The sequence below is a fragment of the Echinops telfairi genome, unplaced genomic scaffold (genome assembly GCF_000313985.2).
Source record: "Echinops telfairi isolate 266 unplaced genomic scaffold, ASM31398v2 ScPeMD7_7;HRSCAF=31, whole genome shotgun sequence".
Lineage (NCBI taxonomy): Eukaryota > Metazoa > Chordata > Mammalia > Afrosoricida > Tenrecidae > Echinops > Echinops telfairi.
In genome coordinates, this window is record NW_022103904.1 from 14998700 (window position 1) to 15015087 (window position 16388).

General features: G+C 43.8%; 1 protein-coding gene across 2 annotated transcripts in view; it reads left to right on the plus strand.

The window, feature by feature from the left end:
* Nucleotides 1–1675: 1675 nt before the first annotated feature.
* The window catches only part of GRB10 (growth factor receptor bound protein 10), a 254495-nt gene continuing 239782 nt past the window's right edge, over nucleotides 1676–16388 (plus strand). For both annotated transcript variants that reach the window (XM_004708038.3, XM_045286355.1), the window contains exons 1-2: nucleotides 1676–1738; nucleotides 4248–4402. The gene's annotated coding sequence lies outside the window, so the exon portion shown is untranslated. The remainder of the gene's footprint in view (nucleotides 1739–4247; nucleotides 4403–16388) is intronic.

The window sequence follows — 16388 nt, forward strand, 5'->3', positions numbered from 1 at the left end:
CATCTGTAGGTGGAGTCGTGGGCATTGCTATGATGCTGAATAACCTTCATGGGGCTTCCAGACTCAAATGGAGTAGGAAGAAGCACCTGTTGCTGTGCTTCTGAAAATCAGCCCATACAAATCCCACAGATCCCAAGGTCTGATCACCAATGAGATGACCACCGAGATGGTACAGAGCAGGCAGCTCTTTAGTCTGTTGTACGGGAGATGTCCATGAGTTGGGAGCCAACTTGATAGCAGCTAACAACAGCATTCTGGAGAATTTAAATAACTCGTCTACCACTGGGAACATGAGCTCATGTGTTTCGGAGCCCTGGTGGCACAGCAGGCTGCATATTGAGCAGCAAATGAGAGTGGTTTGAACCTGCCCAGCCACACAGAGGGAAAAAATTAAACTTTCTCAGAAACCCAAAGGGGCAGTTCTACTCTATTCTGTAGAGTTGCTGTGTGTCAGCATGGATTTGATGGCATTGATTTGGGTGGGGGGGGCGGGCAGGGAGTACATAGACCCAAGAAGCAATTGGTTTAAAATCATACATCAGGTTGTATTCTTTCACCATACTTAACTCAATCTGTTTGCTGAGCTAATAATCCAAGAAATGGGACCACATAAGAATAATGTATTATCAGAACTGGAAGGAGACTTATGAACAACTTGTGATGTGCAGATGACACACGTTTACATGCTAAAAGTGAGGAGGACTGATGAACAAAGAAGACAGCCTTTCCTACAGAGTACACCTCAGTGTAACGAGAACTGGACCAGTAACCAGCACCATGATAAGTGAAGGGAAGATTGAAGTTGTCACGGATTTCATTTCTTAGATCTACAATCAGTTCTCATGGAAGCAGCAGGCAGGAAATTATATTGGGCCAATCTGCTAAGAAAGAGCTTATTAACGAGTTTAAGATCAACGCTGTCACTTTGAAGCGTAGGTGTGCCTGGTGGAAACCATGGTATTTTCAGTCACCATAGGATTTACATGTGATGCTGGACTGAGTAAGGACAACCAAAGAAAAGTTGCTGCCTTTGAATTCTGGTGTTGGTGCTGAATATTGAATAAGGTCAGGGCTGCTGGAAGTACCACCAGAAAGCTCCTTTGGAGAGGGGAGGGAATGGTGAGACTTTGTATCTTGCAAATGGGAACATGGGGCATGTTATCAGGAGGGCCCCATCTCTGGAGAAGGATGTCTTTGTAGAGGAAAGGGTCCTCCGTGAAAAAGAGGAAGACTTTCAAGGAGATGCATTCCCGCTGGTCCCAACAGTAGATTGAAACCTAACAATGACTGTGGATGGTGCGGAAGGGGGCACTGTTTTGTTCTGTTGTACTTACGGTGTACTGTGCACCAGACAGCAGCAACCCCTGGCCAGGTTCACAGGCTGAATCTTCTCGTCAAGGAAGTTGGGATTTGTTGAGTGTCTAAATAGTCACTGTGAATACTCTAAACATTTAGTCTGAGAGAACTAGGCAGAAGGGAAACTCAGGAATCTTAGAAGATAACAGAGATTCCAAACTAAGATAAGGAAGCCCTTTGTTTTTGAAATATTTGGGGACTAAAGTCAGACGTTCTTTACTTTCGCTCAATTAGTAAATTCATGAAGACCTCACATTTCCAAGTCTGCATGATGAATACCCTCGTGCCTCAGCGGCCAGCAGTGGAGAGCTCTCTCTGACGCGGGAACGAGCAGTTTCTCATCCGTGTGCGAAGCTTGTTGTCTGCGCTGGAGGAATCGATGGTTTGGCTTTGCTTGTTCTACTTTAAAGTTGACTCTAAATTTTCTTAAAACTCGACGAACATAGAAGAAGCGGTGATTAGCCAATAAGTCATTTTGCTCTATTTCCATTATGGGGGAACTTCCTGCACCCCTGGCAAAGGGCAGACCGCCTAGTGTGGCTGTGCCATTTGAAGTCAGAAGCCTAAAGAAGATGGGCTTTGGAAGTGGTAGCAGGGCATTCCGATTGGCCACGAGGAAGGAGGAGACAGGTGGTCATAAATTCATTTTCCAGTGTTATGACTCACTGTCATTTCAAAGACTCTCATACTGGTTTGATCATGTGTGCTGAGACTGTTCTTTTTAATTTTCAATTTCTTCCTCTGTTGAATCACTTCTGACTCATAGTGACCTTCTAGGACAGCAGGGTTTCCAAGCTAATAATCTTTCCAGGAACAGCTCGTTGGGACATTTCTCCTGCAGGGAAGCTTGTGGACTCGAACTCCCAATATTTTGTTAACAGATGAGCACTTCACCATTGAGCCACGGGACTCCTTAATTGTCAATATAGCTGCTAGGATTTAGACAGCCTCAACTTGGCATAATCATTATCGTGGACTTTAAACCTTTGAGTGGGCTAAAGCATGCATTTTTACAAATCTTTCTAGATATAGGTAGTATTCAGCTTTGAGTGGTCAAATATTGTGTGTTACGCATCTTTTGATTCTAAAAACATGAGCTGCCTCTTTAAATGCCAGTAAGCTTTATTGTTGATGTGTTTTGCTTCTGACTCTGAGGGAGTGCTTGGCATGTAATAGTTCACTTTACCTAGGATTTTTTTGATGCCTTCTCTGTGTTGGGCCCTGTCATAAGCCTGGGCATGCTTGATTTCATTTGCTCACCATATAAGTCTTATTCAGGAGATACTATTTGAATTTTGATGATAGAGCTGGTCCAGTGAATCTGTTAGTTTGCCAGATATCATTAAGCAGTGATCAGGTGGTGTCAGTATAAGAAGTTGAATTCTCTGGTTCCCACGCCTGCATTTTGAGCTTGTGTGCCCTGTAAGAACTTCTATAATGGCTATATTGATATCTGCATATGAGTACTGCGTATATTTGTTGTCTGTGATATCTTTCAGGTTAGGTAGGAGGCAGTTACAGGTTTTATTTTTACTGTGTAATAATTAGGAAAATGCAATTTATGGATATGTTATTTACCAAGAAATAAGTTCTATCCCAGAGAGCTTCCTACATCACAGTAGGGCCAGGCCAGCTAGGACATAATAGATCTTGGCAGTATTTTTCCAATTATGACTAACAGTTGTAATGTTGGTTTTTATCGAGTCCTTGCTCTATGCTAATCGACCTACTATTTTGCGTGTGCACCTCATTTATACATATAAAAACTTAATGGCATGAAGACACCTAACATACACATGGCCACTCCAGTGCACTGTATTGGGTTTTCATGGCTGCAGATTGCTCTGGACTTTCTTCTGAGACATCTCTGGTTGGGTTTGAACTGCTGTCCTGTAGAGTAGTTCTCTGGTAGCTTAACTGTTTGTGCAACACAAGACCAGAAACCAAATCCACTGCCATTGAGTCATTTCTGACTCACAGCGACCCTTTAGGACAGGGTAGAACTGACCCTGTGAGTTTCTGAGATGGTTGCTTTTTAGAGATCAAAACGGCCATCACTAGAGTAGAGATCCCGTCTTCGGTGGTTTCGAACTGCTGACCTTGAGTTTAGCAGCCCGACGTGTAACCACTACACCACTGGGACTGCTTTATTGATATTCCAGGGTGGCTTGCTGAAATCCTCAGTGTGAAGTCCAGTGAGTTGTCCGGTTAGCTGACGCGCCTGTGGTTAGCTGAGCAGGGCTTGGTTTTGGGTACACTCGATCTCGCACCTAGAATAGTGCTTTGAGACTGTATTGTCATAGGATTGTACTTTAGGTGTATCAGATTCTGCACACCTCCCTTAGAACATTGTAGCCTTAAAAACAATGTTGTTCTTTGCCAAACCAAGCCTTCATTGAGAATAGAGCCCACACGGTTGGTGGCTGATCATGAGACGGAATGTGAAGCATCGTGGGGATTTTGTGGCCATTTGGCGGGGGTGGGGCCTCTGAGCTGAGCCGGAATTCTAGGAAAAGCTTGCCTGGCAAGCTGGAGGAGGGGCTGTGGGAAAAGGGAACATATGCTTGCTGCAGGCGGCGTGCTGAAGGCCGGGGCATCCTTCCTGTGTTCCTCTAGTCCCTTTGCCAGCATTTGTCCCTGTAGTCCATTGACCTGGCAGCTGGAACCTTATTTCTTGTTGCCTGCAACTTTTTTTCTAGTTGTAGTCTTCCCAGAGTCTTTTAAATGACCTCATTTGGAAAAGAGAAAAACAAAACAACATCAAAAGACCAAAACAAACCAAAAAAACCTCTTAAGCTTGTACTGCAAATTTTAGATAAGAGTACGAAACATAAGAATTATATTTATATAACTTTAATACCATTCCAGTGATGGCTGTTTTGATTTTTCAGCTTTGCAGTTGGCCAAGATGCTGAGCAGGAGGAAGGACAAGGGAGCGGAGGCTTCCCTGTGATTGGCAGTCCAGGTCTCAGTGGGGTCTTCTCAGTCAAGCCGGGACAAGCCAGCTCTTCGTGAGAGGGAGCCTCGTGGTTCAAAATCTTGACAGGTAAGTGAGGCTTCTGATTTGACTGGCACTGCTTTTCTTTGCAAGGGAGTCCTTTGCGACGTGTGGGCTAAGGTGAGATGGCTACACACACGTCTTTAGTGGCACCGCATAGATCATGTATTCTGTTTCCAACAGAAAACTGCCATCGCTGTCGGTTTCTTCCCTCTCTTCTGCTGTTCTTTTCTAGATCATCGTGCTGTTCGATGAGGGCAGAGCACCTAGGCTGTGCTTGTGCAGGCTCTGCAGACTCTCTGGGTGTGCAAACAACCCTGAGGCTCCCTGTTTTCAGTCAGGCGCCTGCTTCCTGGTTCATGCATACCCAAACATAGTAATTCCTTAAAGTGATTTTGGAAGATAGATTAGAACAGAGTAGAAGTAGGGGGCTAGACCCATACATTGTGTGGCATATCCCTTATCACATGGCCATGTCTCAGTCTGCCCCTGTCTTAAATGAAAACAATGGGGGGCACACAAGAAGGGTCCTGGGAACAGATGTAGGAGCTTCCTCCACTCAGTCCTTCAGCCTGAGACAGCCTTGCTTCGTGCACTCCAGTAAGTCAGGCTGCAGTGGATCAGAGGAAATAGTCGGGCCTGCCTACTGGGGCTGCCGGCAGAGAGTTAAGGCTGGCACACTCTCCCTGGAGATATGCCCGTAGGAGCATTTTCCCTACTGGCTGGGGGATAGCTATTGGCTGTGAGACCCTGGGCAAGCAAGCCATGGAGGAAGAGCAGGAGGTTGGAGCCCCCAGCCTGTTGTCCTTGTGACTGCTATGTAGGGTTCCCTTTGTATTTTTCCCTTTCTTTTTGTTTTACATTTGCCTTCATAGAGCCACCCTTTCTTTTTGGGGGGTGTCCTTTGATTTTTTTGGGGGGGGGGTTAACCATGTGATTGATGTGCTTGGCTACAAACTGAAAGATTAGTGGTTCAAGTCTACTTAGAGTGCCTTTGAAGAAAGGCTTGAACCAGCCATGAAAACCTTACAAGATACAGTTCTACGCTTGACACTTGTGGGGTCATTGCGCCTCATCTGCTCGATGACAACTTGTTGCTGATTTTCACTTCTTTGTACTACCCCTTAACCGTCCATCATATAGAACAGAAGGTATCAGGTATGAGTCACACATTTTGTTGACTGGATTCACTGAGCAATCAAAGACTGGGCGTGACTCTGTGCTCGATGTTGTTAGCATTGAACCTTTCCTATTCTAAATGAAAAAAGGACGTCTTGGAAGGTTTTTTTGATAGTTTCATTGGCATATAATCCACGTACCTTACTGGAAGGTTTGCCTTTTCTCTGGATAGATAACATAAAAGATGACTTTTGTCTAGGGTTCTCATCTAGACATATTTCCTCTGCCCCCACATGAGTCAGGGACCCTTAGTAGAGAGTGCCGTGGGGGGTTGGCTAGAAACAGTCACCCCAGATTCTTGTCTGCTGAGCTCTAAGTCATACTGAGAGACGTTCATTTCAAATGAACCCTCAACCTTTCCTCTCCCAGCCCTCAGACGTTCACCTTACTTTGGGTGGGACAGGTTGTACAGATTGGAGGACTGTTTTTCGACCTCCACATTCTCTCCCAGCTCAGATGAATGGAGGTAGTAACAGGAGTACCCTATCTATGGCACTTCACAAAAGATGTGCACGACCAGTCAAGTAGGAGAGCGATGGATAGTTAGAGTAATGGCTCCATGACTGATCTTCACCTTTGTGTAGCTATTGTTGTCAGTTGCCATCCAGCCAGCTCTGACTCACGGAGACCTCGTGTACGACAGAATGGAAGGGTGCCCTTCCTGGCACCACCTCCATGCTATTTGAGTTATTGGTGCCCGCTCTTGTAGCTTCTGGAGCCATCCAGCTTGTTGAGAGTTTCCTTCAGTGCCACGTAGTCCTCTCTTTAGCCACCCTGCTGTCCTTTTCCAGCAATCAGTCTTCCCCGATGACGTATCCAAGAAGCATGCCGGGCTCTTGCCATCCTCACTTGTAAGGAGCGTTGAGATTCATTCTTCTAGAAACCCACAGTCTATTCAGTGTTCCTTAATAACAGCACAATTAAAATACACCGATTGTTCTATGTTTCTTTTTTATTGTCTGGATACGCATGCGTATAAGGTGATTGAAAAGATCATGCCATGCATCAGACATACCTAAGTCATCAAAGGGACAGCTTTGCCTCTTATTTTTCCCCTTCCATGGTCATTGTCCCACGTTTTCAGCTTCTCAGACCTCTGCTGCTGTGGAACTCTGTCTCATTTCTGAGTTGAGCTGCTTGTTTTTAGATGGTGTGCCTTCCCTGAAGTGTAAGCCAAGCCTTTGTGCTGAAGAAAAGTGACTCGGCTAGTGTGGGCTTCAGTGTGATGTTTCAGTGTTGAGAACGCCATCATCCTGGGGACCCACCTGCTGCTTTGTGCTGCCAGAGAGCCTTCCTCTACAACAATGAGTTCATTACCAGTGTTCCTGAGATTCATTAAGGTGTGGGCTTTTTTTTTGGCAAACATTTACAGTGTTGAAGAGACACATCTGAAAAATGAAAACTAAGCTCCAGCACCTTTCTACCCCCCATTTCTTGACTTACCTAACTCACCCTAGACTTCTTGTCCTTCGTCTTTCTAGGCTTTTTGTTTGAAGGGAGTTCTACAGAGGCATGTGCCTCTGAATTCTGAGAGCCTACTCAGGAAGCTCTTGGCATGGACACAGGTTGAAATGAAACCTAGTTTCACAGTTAATCCTCCTGTTTCAGGCTTGAAATCGAATTCTTCATGGCTGCTTAAGGAGTAGGGGTTTCCGATATGGAAAACACAGCAGGGTGAAGTTGTCCCCTCTGTTATCTGAGGGTTAAGAGCGGGCTCTGTGGTGCTTATCACTTTATTTCAGGAGTTTGACGCAGCAGTGAGTCAACTTGGTAGCTGTGCATTACTGTTGTTATTGTTTTTGCTGATTAAGGCCTGGCGCCCTCCAGATACTGCGCTAGGGATGGAATTTTCAAACGTTTTAAGCCCACCCACCTTTTCTCATGCATTCAATGTAAACCTCTCATTCTTATCAAGTAAATGTGGTCATCATCTGCTGAATTTTGGAGGCTGGGGTTATTGAGGTCTGGGGGATTATTGGGCAATGGGGGTGATCAAGGGGGAACACTATGCTGTTTGGGTTTGCTTGCTTCTGGACTTAATATACTCTTGTTTTCTTCCCTGTGATATCCAAACAACCTTGACTGTTCTCATGATGTGGTTCTCTGAGGATGAGTCTAAGATAGTATTAGAAGTTTGAAAACACAGATAATTTTATTCTGACCATATCTGTACATTACACCCTTAACCCTGGCTAGCCAGGTGTCAGGGGCGGGTAAAGATCTGTAGACTCCATGCTCCTGTCACTCCCGTGGAAAGCCTGGAATGTGTGTCTTCTCCGAAAGGCAGTGCTGAACCTGTTTGTGGGCCTGGGTGGCATCATGGGCATCCTTGTTGAACCGGGGCTTAAAGAAACAAACTTGATCTGAAGTTAAAGTCTGTTAACTAGAATACACTGCATACCATATTTGGTTGAAACCATTGTGGATTGGTTCTCTTATCTCCTCATACATTTCTAGTCATTTCATAAATCCTTAGTGAACACCCTTTGGTACCCATTGCTGGAGGTCCTGTGCTCGACAAGGGCACAGCCACTGCCTGCATGGACCTTATCTCTAGTAGAAAGATGGTCTCCTAAGAATGTCTTTTCTGTCTGGTGTCTAATAGTTAAAGCCTCGTCCTTTGAACTAAAACAAGAGTCTTTGAGAGGAGTCCGTCAGTGGCAGAGAGAGAAATGGTTAATGTCGAAGTGTGCTTTAGTATGTGTAGAGCTTTCCATAGGATTGCAGCCTTGGGGTGCTGGAGTTGTGGACAGTGGATAGCAGAGTCGTTTGGACTTTGGAGCATCCCTCACTGTTCCTCTTTACCCCCCACTTATTCTAAGGAGCCCGATGGGAGGGATTAATACTTAACTTCTTATGAGATATAGCCAAAAACCAAAAATATAACGGTCAGAATTCTATCAATACCTATTAGGATACCAATGTTTTAAAAGTAAAGTATACAATTTTTTTAAACCTTCAGCACTGAATTAGGAAAAATCAAGCTTCTTTCTCTTTTAATTCCTTTTCATTGTGGCAAATTTATAGACAGCACATTTACCAATTTCACAGTCTTCACATTTATAGCTCAGTGATATTAAAAATGCTCATGCTTTTCAAATATCACCATGAACTGTTCCCATTACCTTGAACGGGAACTAAGTGTCCCCTGGGGGTTGTTCAGTAATGCTCTGATAACTAATAACTAGTCACTTCCTTGTACATTGTCAACTTATCAACAGTCTTCAGATTCAAAAGCCCAGCTGTTTCTTGCCATTACTTCTTAGAATTGAGAAATCTGATTGCTGACTTGTAACTACTTAAGAAATTTGGTACCTTGTTTTTTGGTGATAACGAGACTTTCTCAAAAGCGCAGAAATCAAATGAAAATACTAATAAGTGTTGGTCAGTTTCTGACAGCTTTGAGTATCTGAGCTTTTAGGGATAAATAACAGGTATTATTGATCGGGCTCTGGTGATTTTAAACATTGATAGTCTCCAAGTTAAATGTAAACAAAATTTATTGCAAGAAAAAAAAATTAGTATAGTGTTTAGACTAAATCATAGAGATCATCATCCAGCTGTCTCAGCTCAGCCACAACCTTCCTATAAAGCCCTACCTTTCAGGAACATGGTTAATGACACTTGCCACTATTGATTCCTGCCAACAGGAAGTAGATAATTATGCAGAGAGTAAGTGCTATATGCATGTGCAGGTTGTGGAGAGCCCAGAGCAAATAATATAAATGACAACAATGTTAATGATAGCTAATATTAATTGCCCTTTATATATGCTAATTCCCATTCTAAGAAATTCACAATAATGCTATAAGTAGATGCTATTTCTCCCCTATTTTAAAAGATCAGAACAACAAGGCACAAGACACAAAGTACAGAGATGTTAAATTGTTTGGGCACTAGAAGATTCACCTGCATTTCCTAGAATGTTATATAAAGGCAATCCATTTTTCTTGTCTGACATCTTTTATTAACAATTCTGTTTTAAAATGTATCTGTTGGAGCATGCATCAGTCGTTTGCTCCTTTACCGACATCTGTGCTTTCTAGGCTCGGAGAGACACAGTGTTCTTTTTAGCTTTCTTCTGGGATTCGAGCTACTGAGTTGCTGGGATTCTGGTTCAGCTGTGAGTCTGTGGTAATCTAAATTGGGGCTGAAACAGAGTCAGGGTAGGAGTGATCAGGAAAGAAATGCCCATATCAAGTGGAGGCAGTGGACAGGTGTTATGGATTGAATTGTCTCGTTTCACAATAGGCATCACCTTGACTGGGCCATGATCCTCAGTGTTTTGTAATTATCCTCTCCGTTGTAAATCCCCTGGTGGTGTAGTGGTTACTACTTGGGCTGCTACCCGCAAGGTCAGCAGTTCATAACCACCAGCTGCTCCTAGGGACTGAGATGGGCCTTTCTACTTAGATAAAGAGTTATAATCCATCAAACTCACAGGGCCAGTTCAGCTCTGTCCTATTGGGTCTTGTCCACTTGGTGACAGTGAGGTGTTTACAAAAAAATTTTTTAAATGATGGCGATGAAACAGTCTGCCGCAGCCGTGAATTACTGTATATATTTGTGTATAAGCCAAGTTTTCCAGCACATTTTTAATGCAGTTTTGGTGGTAAAATTAGGTGCCTTGACTGATATTTGGGTCAGCTTATACTCGAGTATATACGGTATTTAATGTGTCTTTTCTAGCCCAAGTCTCTCAACTACCACCAAATGACCTTTTCCTGCACGGATCTGGTAAGAAGGTGGGAGAACATACTGGTAGGATTTATCCTGGAGTAATAACAAACAGGCTTCCCAAGAATGCCATCTGCTGTGTATAAAATGAGCCCTCTGAGAAGTAGAAGGAAGGATCTCTTTACCAGCGAGCCAACACTGGAATGTGTCCTCTGGACCAGAGACCCCTGTGCAGTGACTCTCCTGGGTCCAGAAGACAGCCATAGCAGAAGAGGAGCAGCAGCAGAACCAGGAGTCAGGCACGGAACAGAGGGATGGACTTCTCAACCCACAGCACCAGAAAAGCTGAGTGCTTCTGTGCTGGAGTGCTTTTGGGCACTAATTGGGGAAGTTGGACTTGCTGACCCATGGAAGTAGAGTAGGTGCTTTTGGGCCGAGGCTGACTGGAGTGGGTTCGTTTGGGTAGTTAATTCAGGGAGCTGGATTTACTGCGCCACAGATTTTGACTTGGATGCCTTTGGGTACAGCAGCATGGTACATGCCCTTTTAGGTATTTATTAGTAAACTTGAAATTTTGTAACCTATCCTGATAAACAACTACCCTGAGCATTTTCCACTGGCATTACAACTTGTCAACTTGCTTGATACTCTTTAGTCATGAATTTTGTCTGTGAGTTTCTGTGTAGCCATTGCAGTGGATAGTAGAACTTAGCAGTAAAATAGAGAACATTAATTAAATCAGCACATCATATTAGAAATTATGTTAAAGAGGCAGGATGTGGTCTATAAGATTAGGTTGTATCTTGAGTCAATCTCTTTTGAAATATATAAAAGAGATTAAATAAGTCAGCAGAGGTCAGAGGGATGTTCTATCACCAAGAAAGAAGAGCCCAAAGTGGAGTATGGTCCTTGGGTCCAAGGCTATTGTGGCAGTTACACCATCTACTGTCAACTTGAAGAAGGGGGAGAGTCTAGTCTGTCAATGAGGTCACAGCTTGATGGCCTCATTTGGAGCTGCAGCAGAGATAAATAACTCACTGGAGGCCAGGCACACTGTCTCTCTCTGCTTCGTCTTCCTGCTGACAAGACACATGGAGCTATGCTGATGGAGCCAGAACCGTGGAGCTAGAGGAGCCACATGGAGACCCCTGCCAGTGCTGAGACGCTTCCACCACCTCCACCACCACTGGATCCACAAGACTTTCTACCCACTGGCCTGTGATCTTCCTGCATTTGATTAACAGTCACTGCCTGAAGATTCTTAGTCCTAGGAGGATATCGATGCCAAAATACATGGAGCCTTTGAAGGGACACTGGGGTCACAGATACTGAAAGGAGACAGGGACCTTCCCCTGGAGCTCTCACCAGAGTTTGGACTTCTAGTCTCCTAAATGGTGAGAACAAATATTTGTGAAAGCCATCCACTTCGTGTTATTTCTGTTAGAGTAACACTAGATAACTAAGATCCAGGGGACGATTGATGCCAAGACACGTGGAGATGGCCAAGAATGGGCTGCCACTGTAACAAACACTGAACCGTGGACAGGGTTTGGAATTGGGTAAAGAGTGGAAACTAAAAAAATGTTAAAGATGCCTAATATTAAAAGCCTAGATTGCCTTGACGAGCTCAAAGTGGCCATTGGTGGAATTAAGGACCCCAAAGGCAATCTGGTCCATCAAAAGGACGTGAGTAGGGCTATAATTTCAGAGTTGGTGTAACCTGCAAGAAGCCGTGGTTGAGAAGCAGTGGCAGCAGAACCAGACCCAGTGTAAGACCATGTGGGAGCCAACCCCCCAGATTGAAGCCTTTGGTCACTTGCCAGTGGAGTTACCTAGACCTACCTAGGGAGCAAAAGAGCTGAGTACCTGCAGGCTAAGGCTTAACTGCTACAGTGTGGGCCTGTGCCCCTTATTGGAAGAGCTAAAGAGACTTGCCCAAGCAGGGCAGAGGCTGGTCCCTCCCAGGAGGCCTGAGGAGCGAAGAGGCTTGGACCCAGGAAGCAGAAGAAACAAGGCCCATGGGAAACACGTATGCCTCAGTCTCACAGGGTCAGATCATGATTTCTGTGGTCTTAAGGATGAAATCATAGCCTGCTCCTGGGTTCCAGAGGTTGCAACAGCTATCTTCTAGGTTTCCAAGAGTCAGATTTTCACCAGTGTGTTTCTGGAATGTGCAGCTGGCTGAATAAGGGGAAGAGGGGGCCAGATCCGCTCTCCAAAGTGGGGGCTGCTATGCCCGTGAAGCAGAAAAATAGGGCCTGCTGGGTTAGTCACTACTCATTTGGACTAGGAGAATTGGGCCATCCAAAGACCTGAAAGCAGAGTTGCTCTTCCAGTTGCCCAGGCCGAACTGAAGTCCAGGGATGAGGGGTCTCCAACCAGATTCTAGAGAGCATAGCTGGCATGCAGGCTGGAGGGCAGGGCTACTAGATGGTCTAGAGAGAGGAGTGTAAGCTTTGAGAGAGTTTGTGAATTGTTCTGCTGAGTTTTGACTTGCTTGATACCTGCCATCCCCACTTCTTCCTCTCATTACCTCCACTTGTATTGAAAAGCTCACCTTGAACTTCGGAAGCAGAAAACTTGTACTTTGGATTCATACATAAAGAAGAATTTTGCTTCAGCACAGAATTTGAACTTGAAGTTGACTTAAGACTTTTGGGAAGATATAATGGAATACGTATTTTGCATGTGTCAAGGACACAACATTTCGGGGAGCAAAAAGGGAGGATTATGTAACAATGAATTGTTCCTTCTCAATGTGTGCTGTGATGCTTAATATTATGTAGTTATCTTCCATTTTGTGATCAGATGTAATTTAATTATTCCATGGGTTTTAAATTCTTACGTTGTTAATGTGGCAGGATACACCTTAATAGGATTAGGTTGTGTTGTAGGTCCATTTCTCTTTTTAAGCTTTTTATTTTGAATTAGGTGAAGATTCACAGAACAGCTCATCTGTTTTTTGTTCAACAGTTCATACACATGTCATTTCATCTCATACCTTGCCATTCCCTCAGTGTATGGTTCATTTTTCTACTTCTTTCCTAACCCTCTGTCCGTTGTTCTTCAGCAATTGCTGGTCTTTTGACCTTAAATGGCTGAATATTATAACAAGGGGCTGAGTTCCACTCCAGACCTGAAGAGTGACAAGGACCATTGTCTCTGCCTATCTGTTGTTCCTGCCTCCTAATGGGAGAAGTCAGGAAGTCAAGGCAGCTCGGGGTGGTAGCCAGGGACCCTCTAGTTCTTCTTGTCTCAGGATTGTGGAGGCCAATGTTTGCGTGGCCTGTTGGATTAATTGATTCCCTGTGTCTGTCTTTACTTTCTATTACGCTTCTTTCCTCAGGATAGGGAGTGACCAATATTTACATCTTAGATGGATGGTCACAAGCTTTTTTTTTTCTTCCAACAATCCATATATCATATAATTCAATCGTTCAGTCATATTAAGACTTCAATCATATTGTACAATCATCACCACTGTCAATTAATTTTAGAACCTTTTTCCCCCCTTTCTTGTACTCATTATTACTAGTTCCTCTTTTCCCCCTAACCTCTCTTACCATACCCCCAAGGAACCATTAATCCAGTTTCTGTCTCTACAGATGTACCTATCCTGGATTTCATGTATAGAACATTGTACACAAAAATAAACAAGAACCAAAAACTCAATAATAACAAAACAGAAAAACCTCAACTGAAAAGCGATCAGAAAATACTAAAAACTAGAAACTTAAATGGATCATGAATAAAGTCAATTTATAGGGTGCTCCATTGTAACCTAACTGCAACTGCAGTAATCCCTACTTTCCAATGCACTTTGCACTATAGCAAGGCATTCACATCTCTGCTCAGAGGGGAAGAGGCTTATTAATCCACATATTTCCCCTCCATTTTAATTATTTTTTTTAAACTAAAATCACTATAAAATGGGCCCAAAAGGGAGATCAGCTAACTACTTCTGCCACAGTCTGCTTTACAATGCTCTCTATGATAGCAAGACTATTCATATCCCTCCACTTTGGCCAAAGGGTATTCACCGGAGGGTTCATCCACATGCGCCGATCCTTGGAAGGGACTGTGGGCTTTCCTTGTCACCCATGGTCTTCTGCAAACAGTTTAAGCCCTTCACAGTTTAAGCCCTGATTCCATTCCCTCTTTTGGATTTGGGTTTTATTATTTATAAGCCTTGGCTCACACAGGCTGGTGTGCTTCTTCCGTGTGGACTTAGTTGACTTCTCACTTCAGAGAGTCAAGCACCATCTAGTTTCTTTGACACATTTTGCTGTATCACCCCTGTTTTCAGTGATCTCTTCATGAAAGTGGGCATCCAGCAGGGCTGTGTCATATGAACTAATTGTTCTTAGATTGGGGCTAGAATTAGTGGCTCACCAGCTTTTAATTTTAAGGTCCCCATTAGAGTAGGATCTAGATCACTGTCCTTAGGACTATGCTATGCCAGTTGAGTCGGTCCTTTTGAGATAGAAAAAGAGATTAAGCGATCAAGTAGAGATCAGAGGGTACGCCTTCTACCATGAAAGAAGAGTGTAGAGCTGAGTGTGTTCTGTGGGCCCAGCATCTTTGTGTTGACCCAGAAGAATGATGCCAAGCGATGTCAGGCCCACAGATGTTCAAAGGAGGCAAGGACCTTCCCTGAAGCAGACAGGAAAGGCTTCCTGTGGAACTACTCTTCTGAACGGAAACTTAAAACTTCTGGTTTGGTACAGCTGCCCACCTCTGGTATTCCTGTTGGAGCAGCACGAGGTAACTGAGATTTCAAGGCCTCAACACATACACATTTCTCATAGGTCAGAGGGCTCTAGGCACATGCATCACTGCCCTCGAGAATTATTTCTGAGTCTGCTTTGACTGCTTCAGAGGACTAGACTATTGTAACTCCTCAGGCTTTACTTTATTGACTTGGCATACTTACTATATATACTGGTGTATAAGCCGAGATTTCCAGTGCATTTAAATGCCATTTTTGTGGTAAAATTAGGTGCCTCGGTTGATATTCAGGTCAGCTTATACGCGAGTATATGTGGTAACTTTTTCTGTGGTTAGAGAACCAGGCAGTTGACCTTTCTTCTGGGGCAGTTGCTTTCCCCCTGCCAAAATTGAGTTATCTGGGCTCCTGTGGAGGTCATTCACTATCTATTGCCTCTGGGTCTATATCTTTTTATGAATACTAGCACAATTAGATTGTGAGTTCACGTGTCGTTCTTGTTATAAAACGTTTGAATCCACAAACATTTGATGGTAAATGCGGGAAACCCAAGCTTGTTAAATACCTGTGTATGTGCGGTGTGCTTTGTGGGCATTCGGTTTTTAAGTACCAGAAGATTGATGGTTTGTGGAAGAAAGACCTGGTGATTGCGGTTCACTTTATAATCTGATGATAATAAGGCCAGCTTCACAAAGGATTTTCTATCCTTGCACCTCACAAAGGATGTAGTTCTGGAACAACAAAATGAGCTCATTTGGGGGTTAAGGTCCTTCCCTCTGAAGAGCCGTCACAGCAACCCGGTGTTTTTTTCTGTATGTGATAAACAGGTCAGGCATGTAAACTGTCTGCAAGAAGTAGGTTTTTCTTTCGGGGTGTGGCGTGGCGACCATATTCCCCCTAACTTAGTGTCACAGAATGTGTTCCAAGTCAGAGCGACCAAGGGAGTATAGTATAAATAGGCTATTAGAATCCAATGGCAATGGGTTTGCTTTCTGTGTGCATGATTCATTCTGGCTTGAAAGAGAAAAGAGGAATGATTTTTTTTGGGGGGGATGGGTACGGTGGTAGAAGGTGTTTAGAGTCTCACTTAAGAGATGATAGAGGGATGTAATAACATGAAATGGGATTTATGATAGAAGTAAAGCGTGATTGAATAGCTCCATTTAAAACGTCATGCTTTTATAAAGAACAGAGCCACAGACCTAAGGCAGGATAGAGGAGAGAAAAGGGGAACATTTCAAAGGTGATTTTTTTTTTCCTTTGTGCTGTCAAGGATTGCTTTGATAAATCACTTCTGAGATAAACCGGTGGATGTCTGGGGGTCTGTGGTGGATGTGGGTGAGTTCATCAAAAGAATATTCCTCTCTTCGTGCAGTTTTTAGAACCAATGGAGATAAATTGTTGCTTTGAAATGACAGATTCCGCCAATTATGCAAAATATCCTATAAGAAA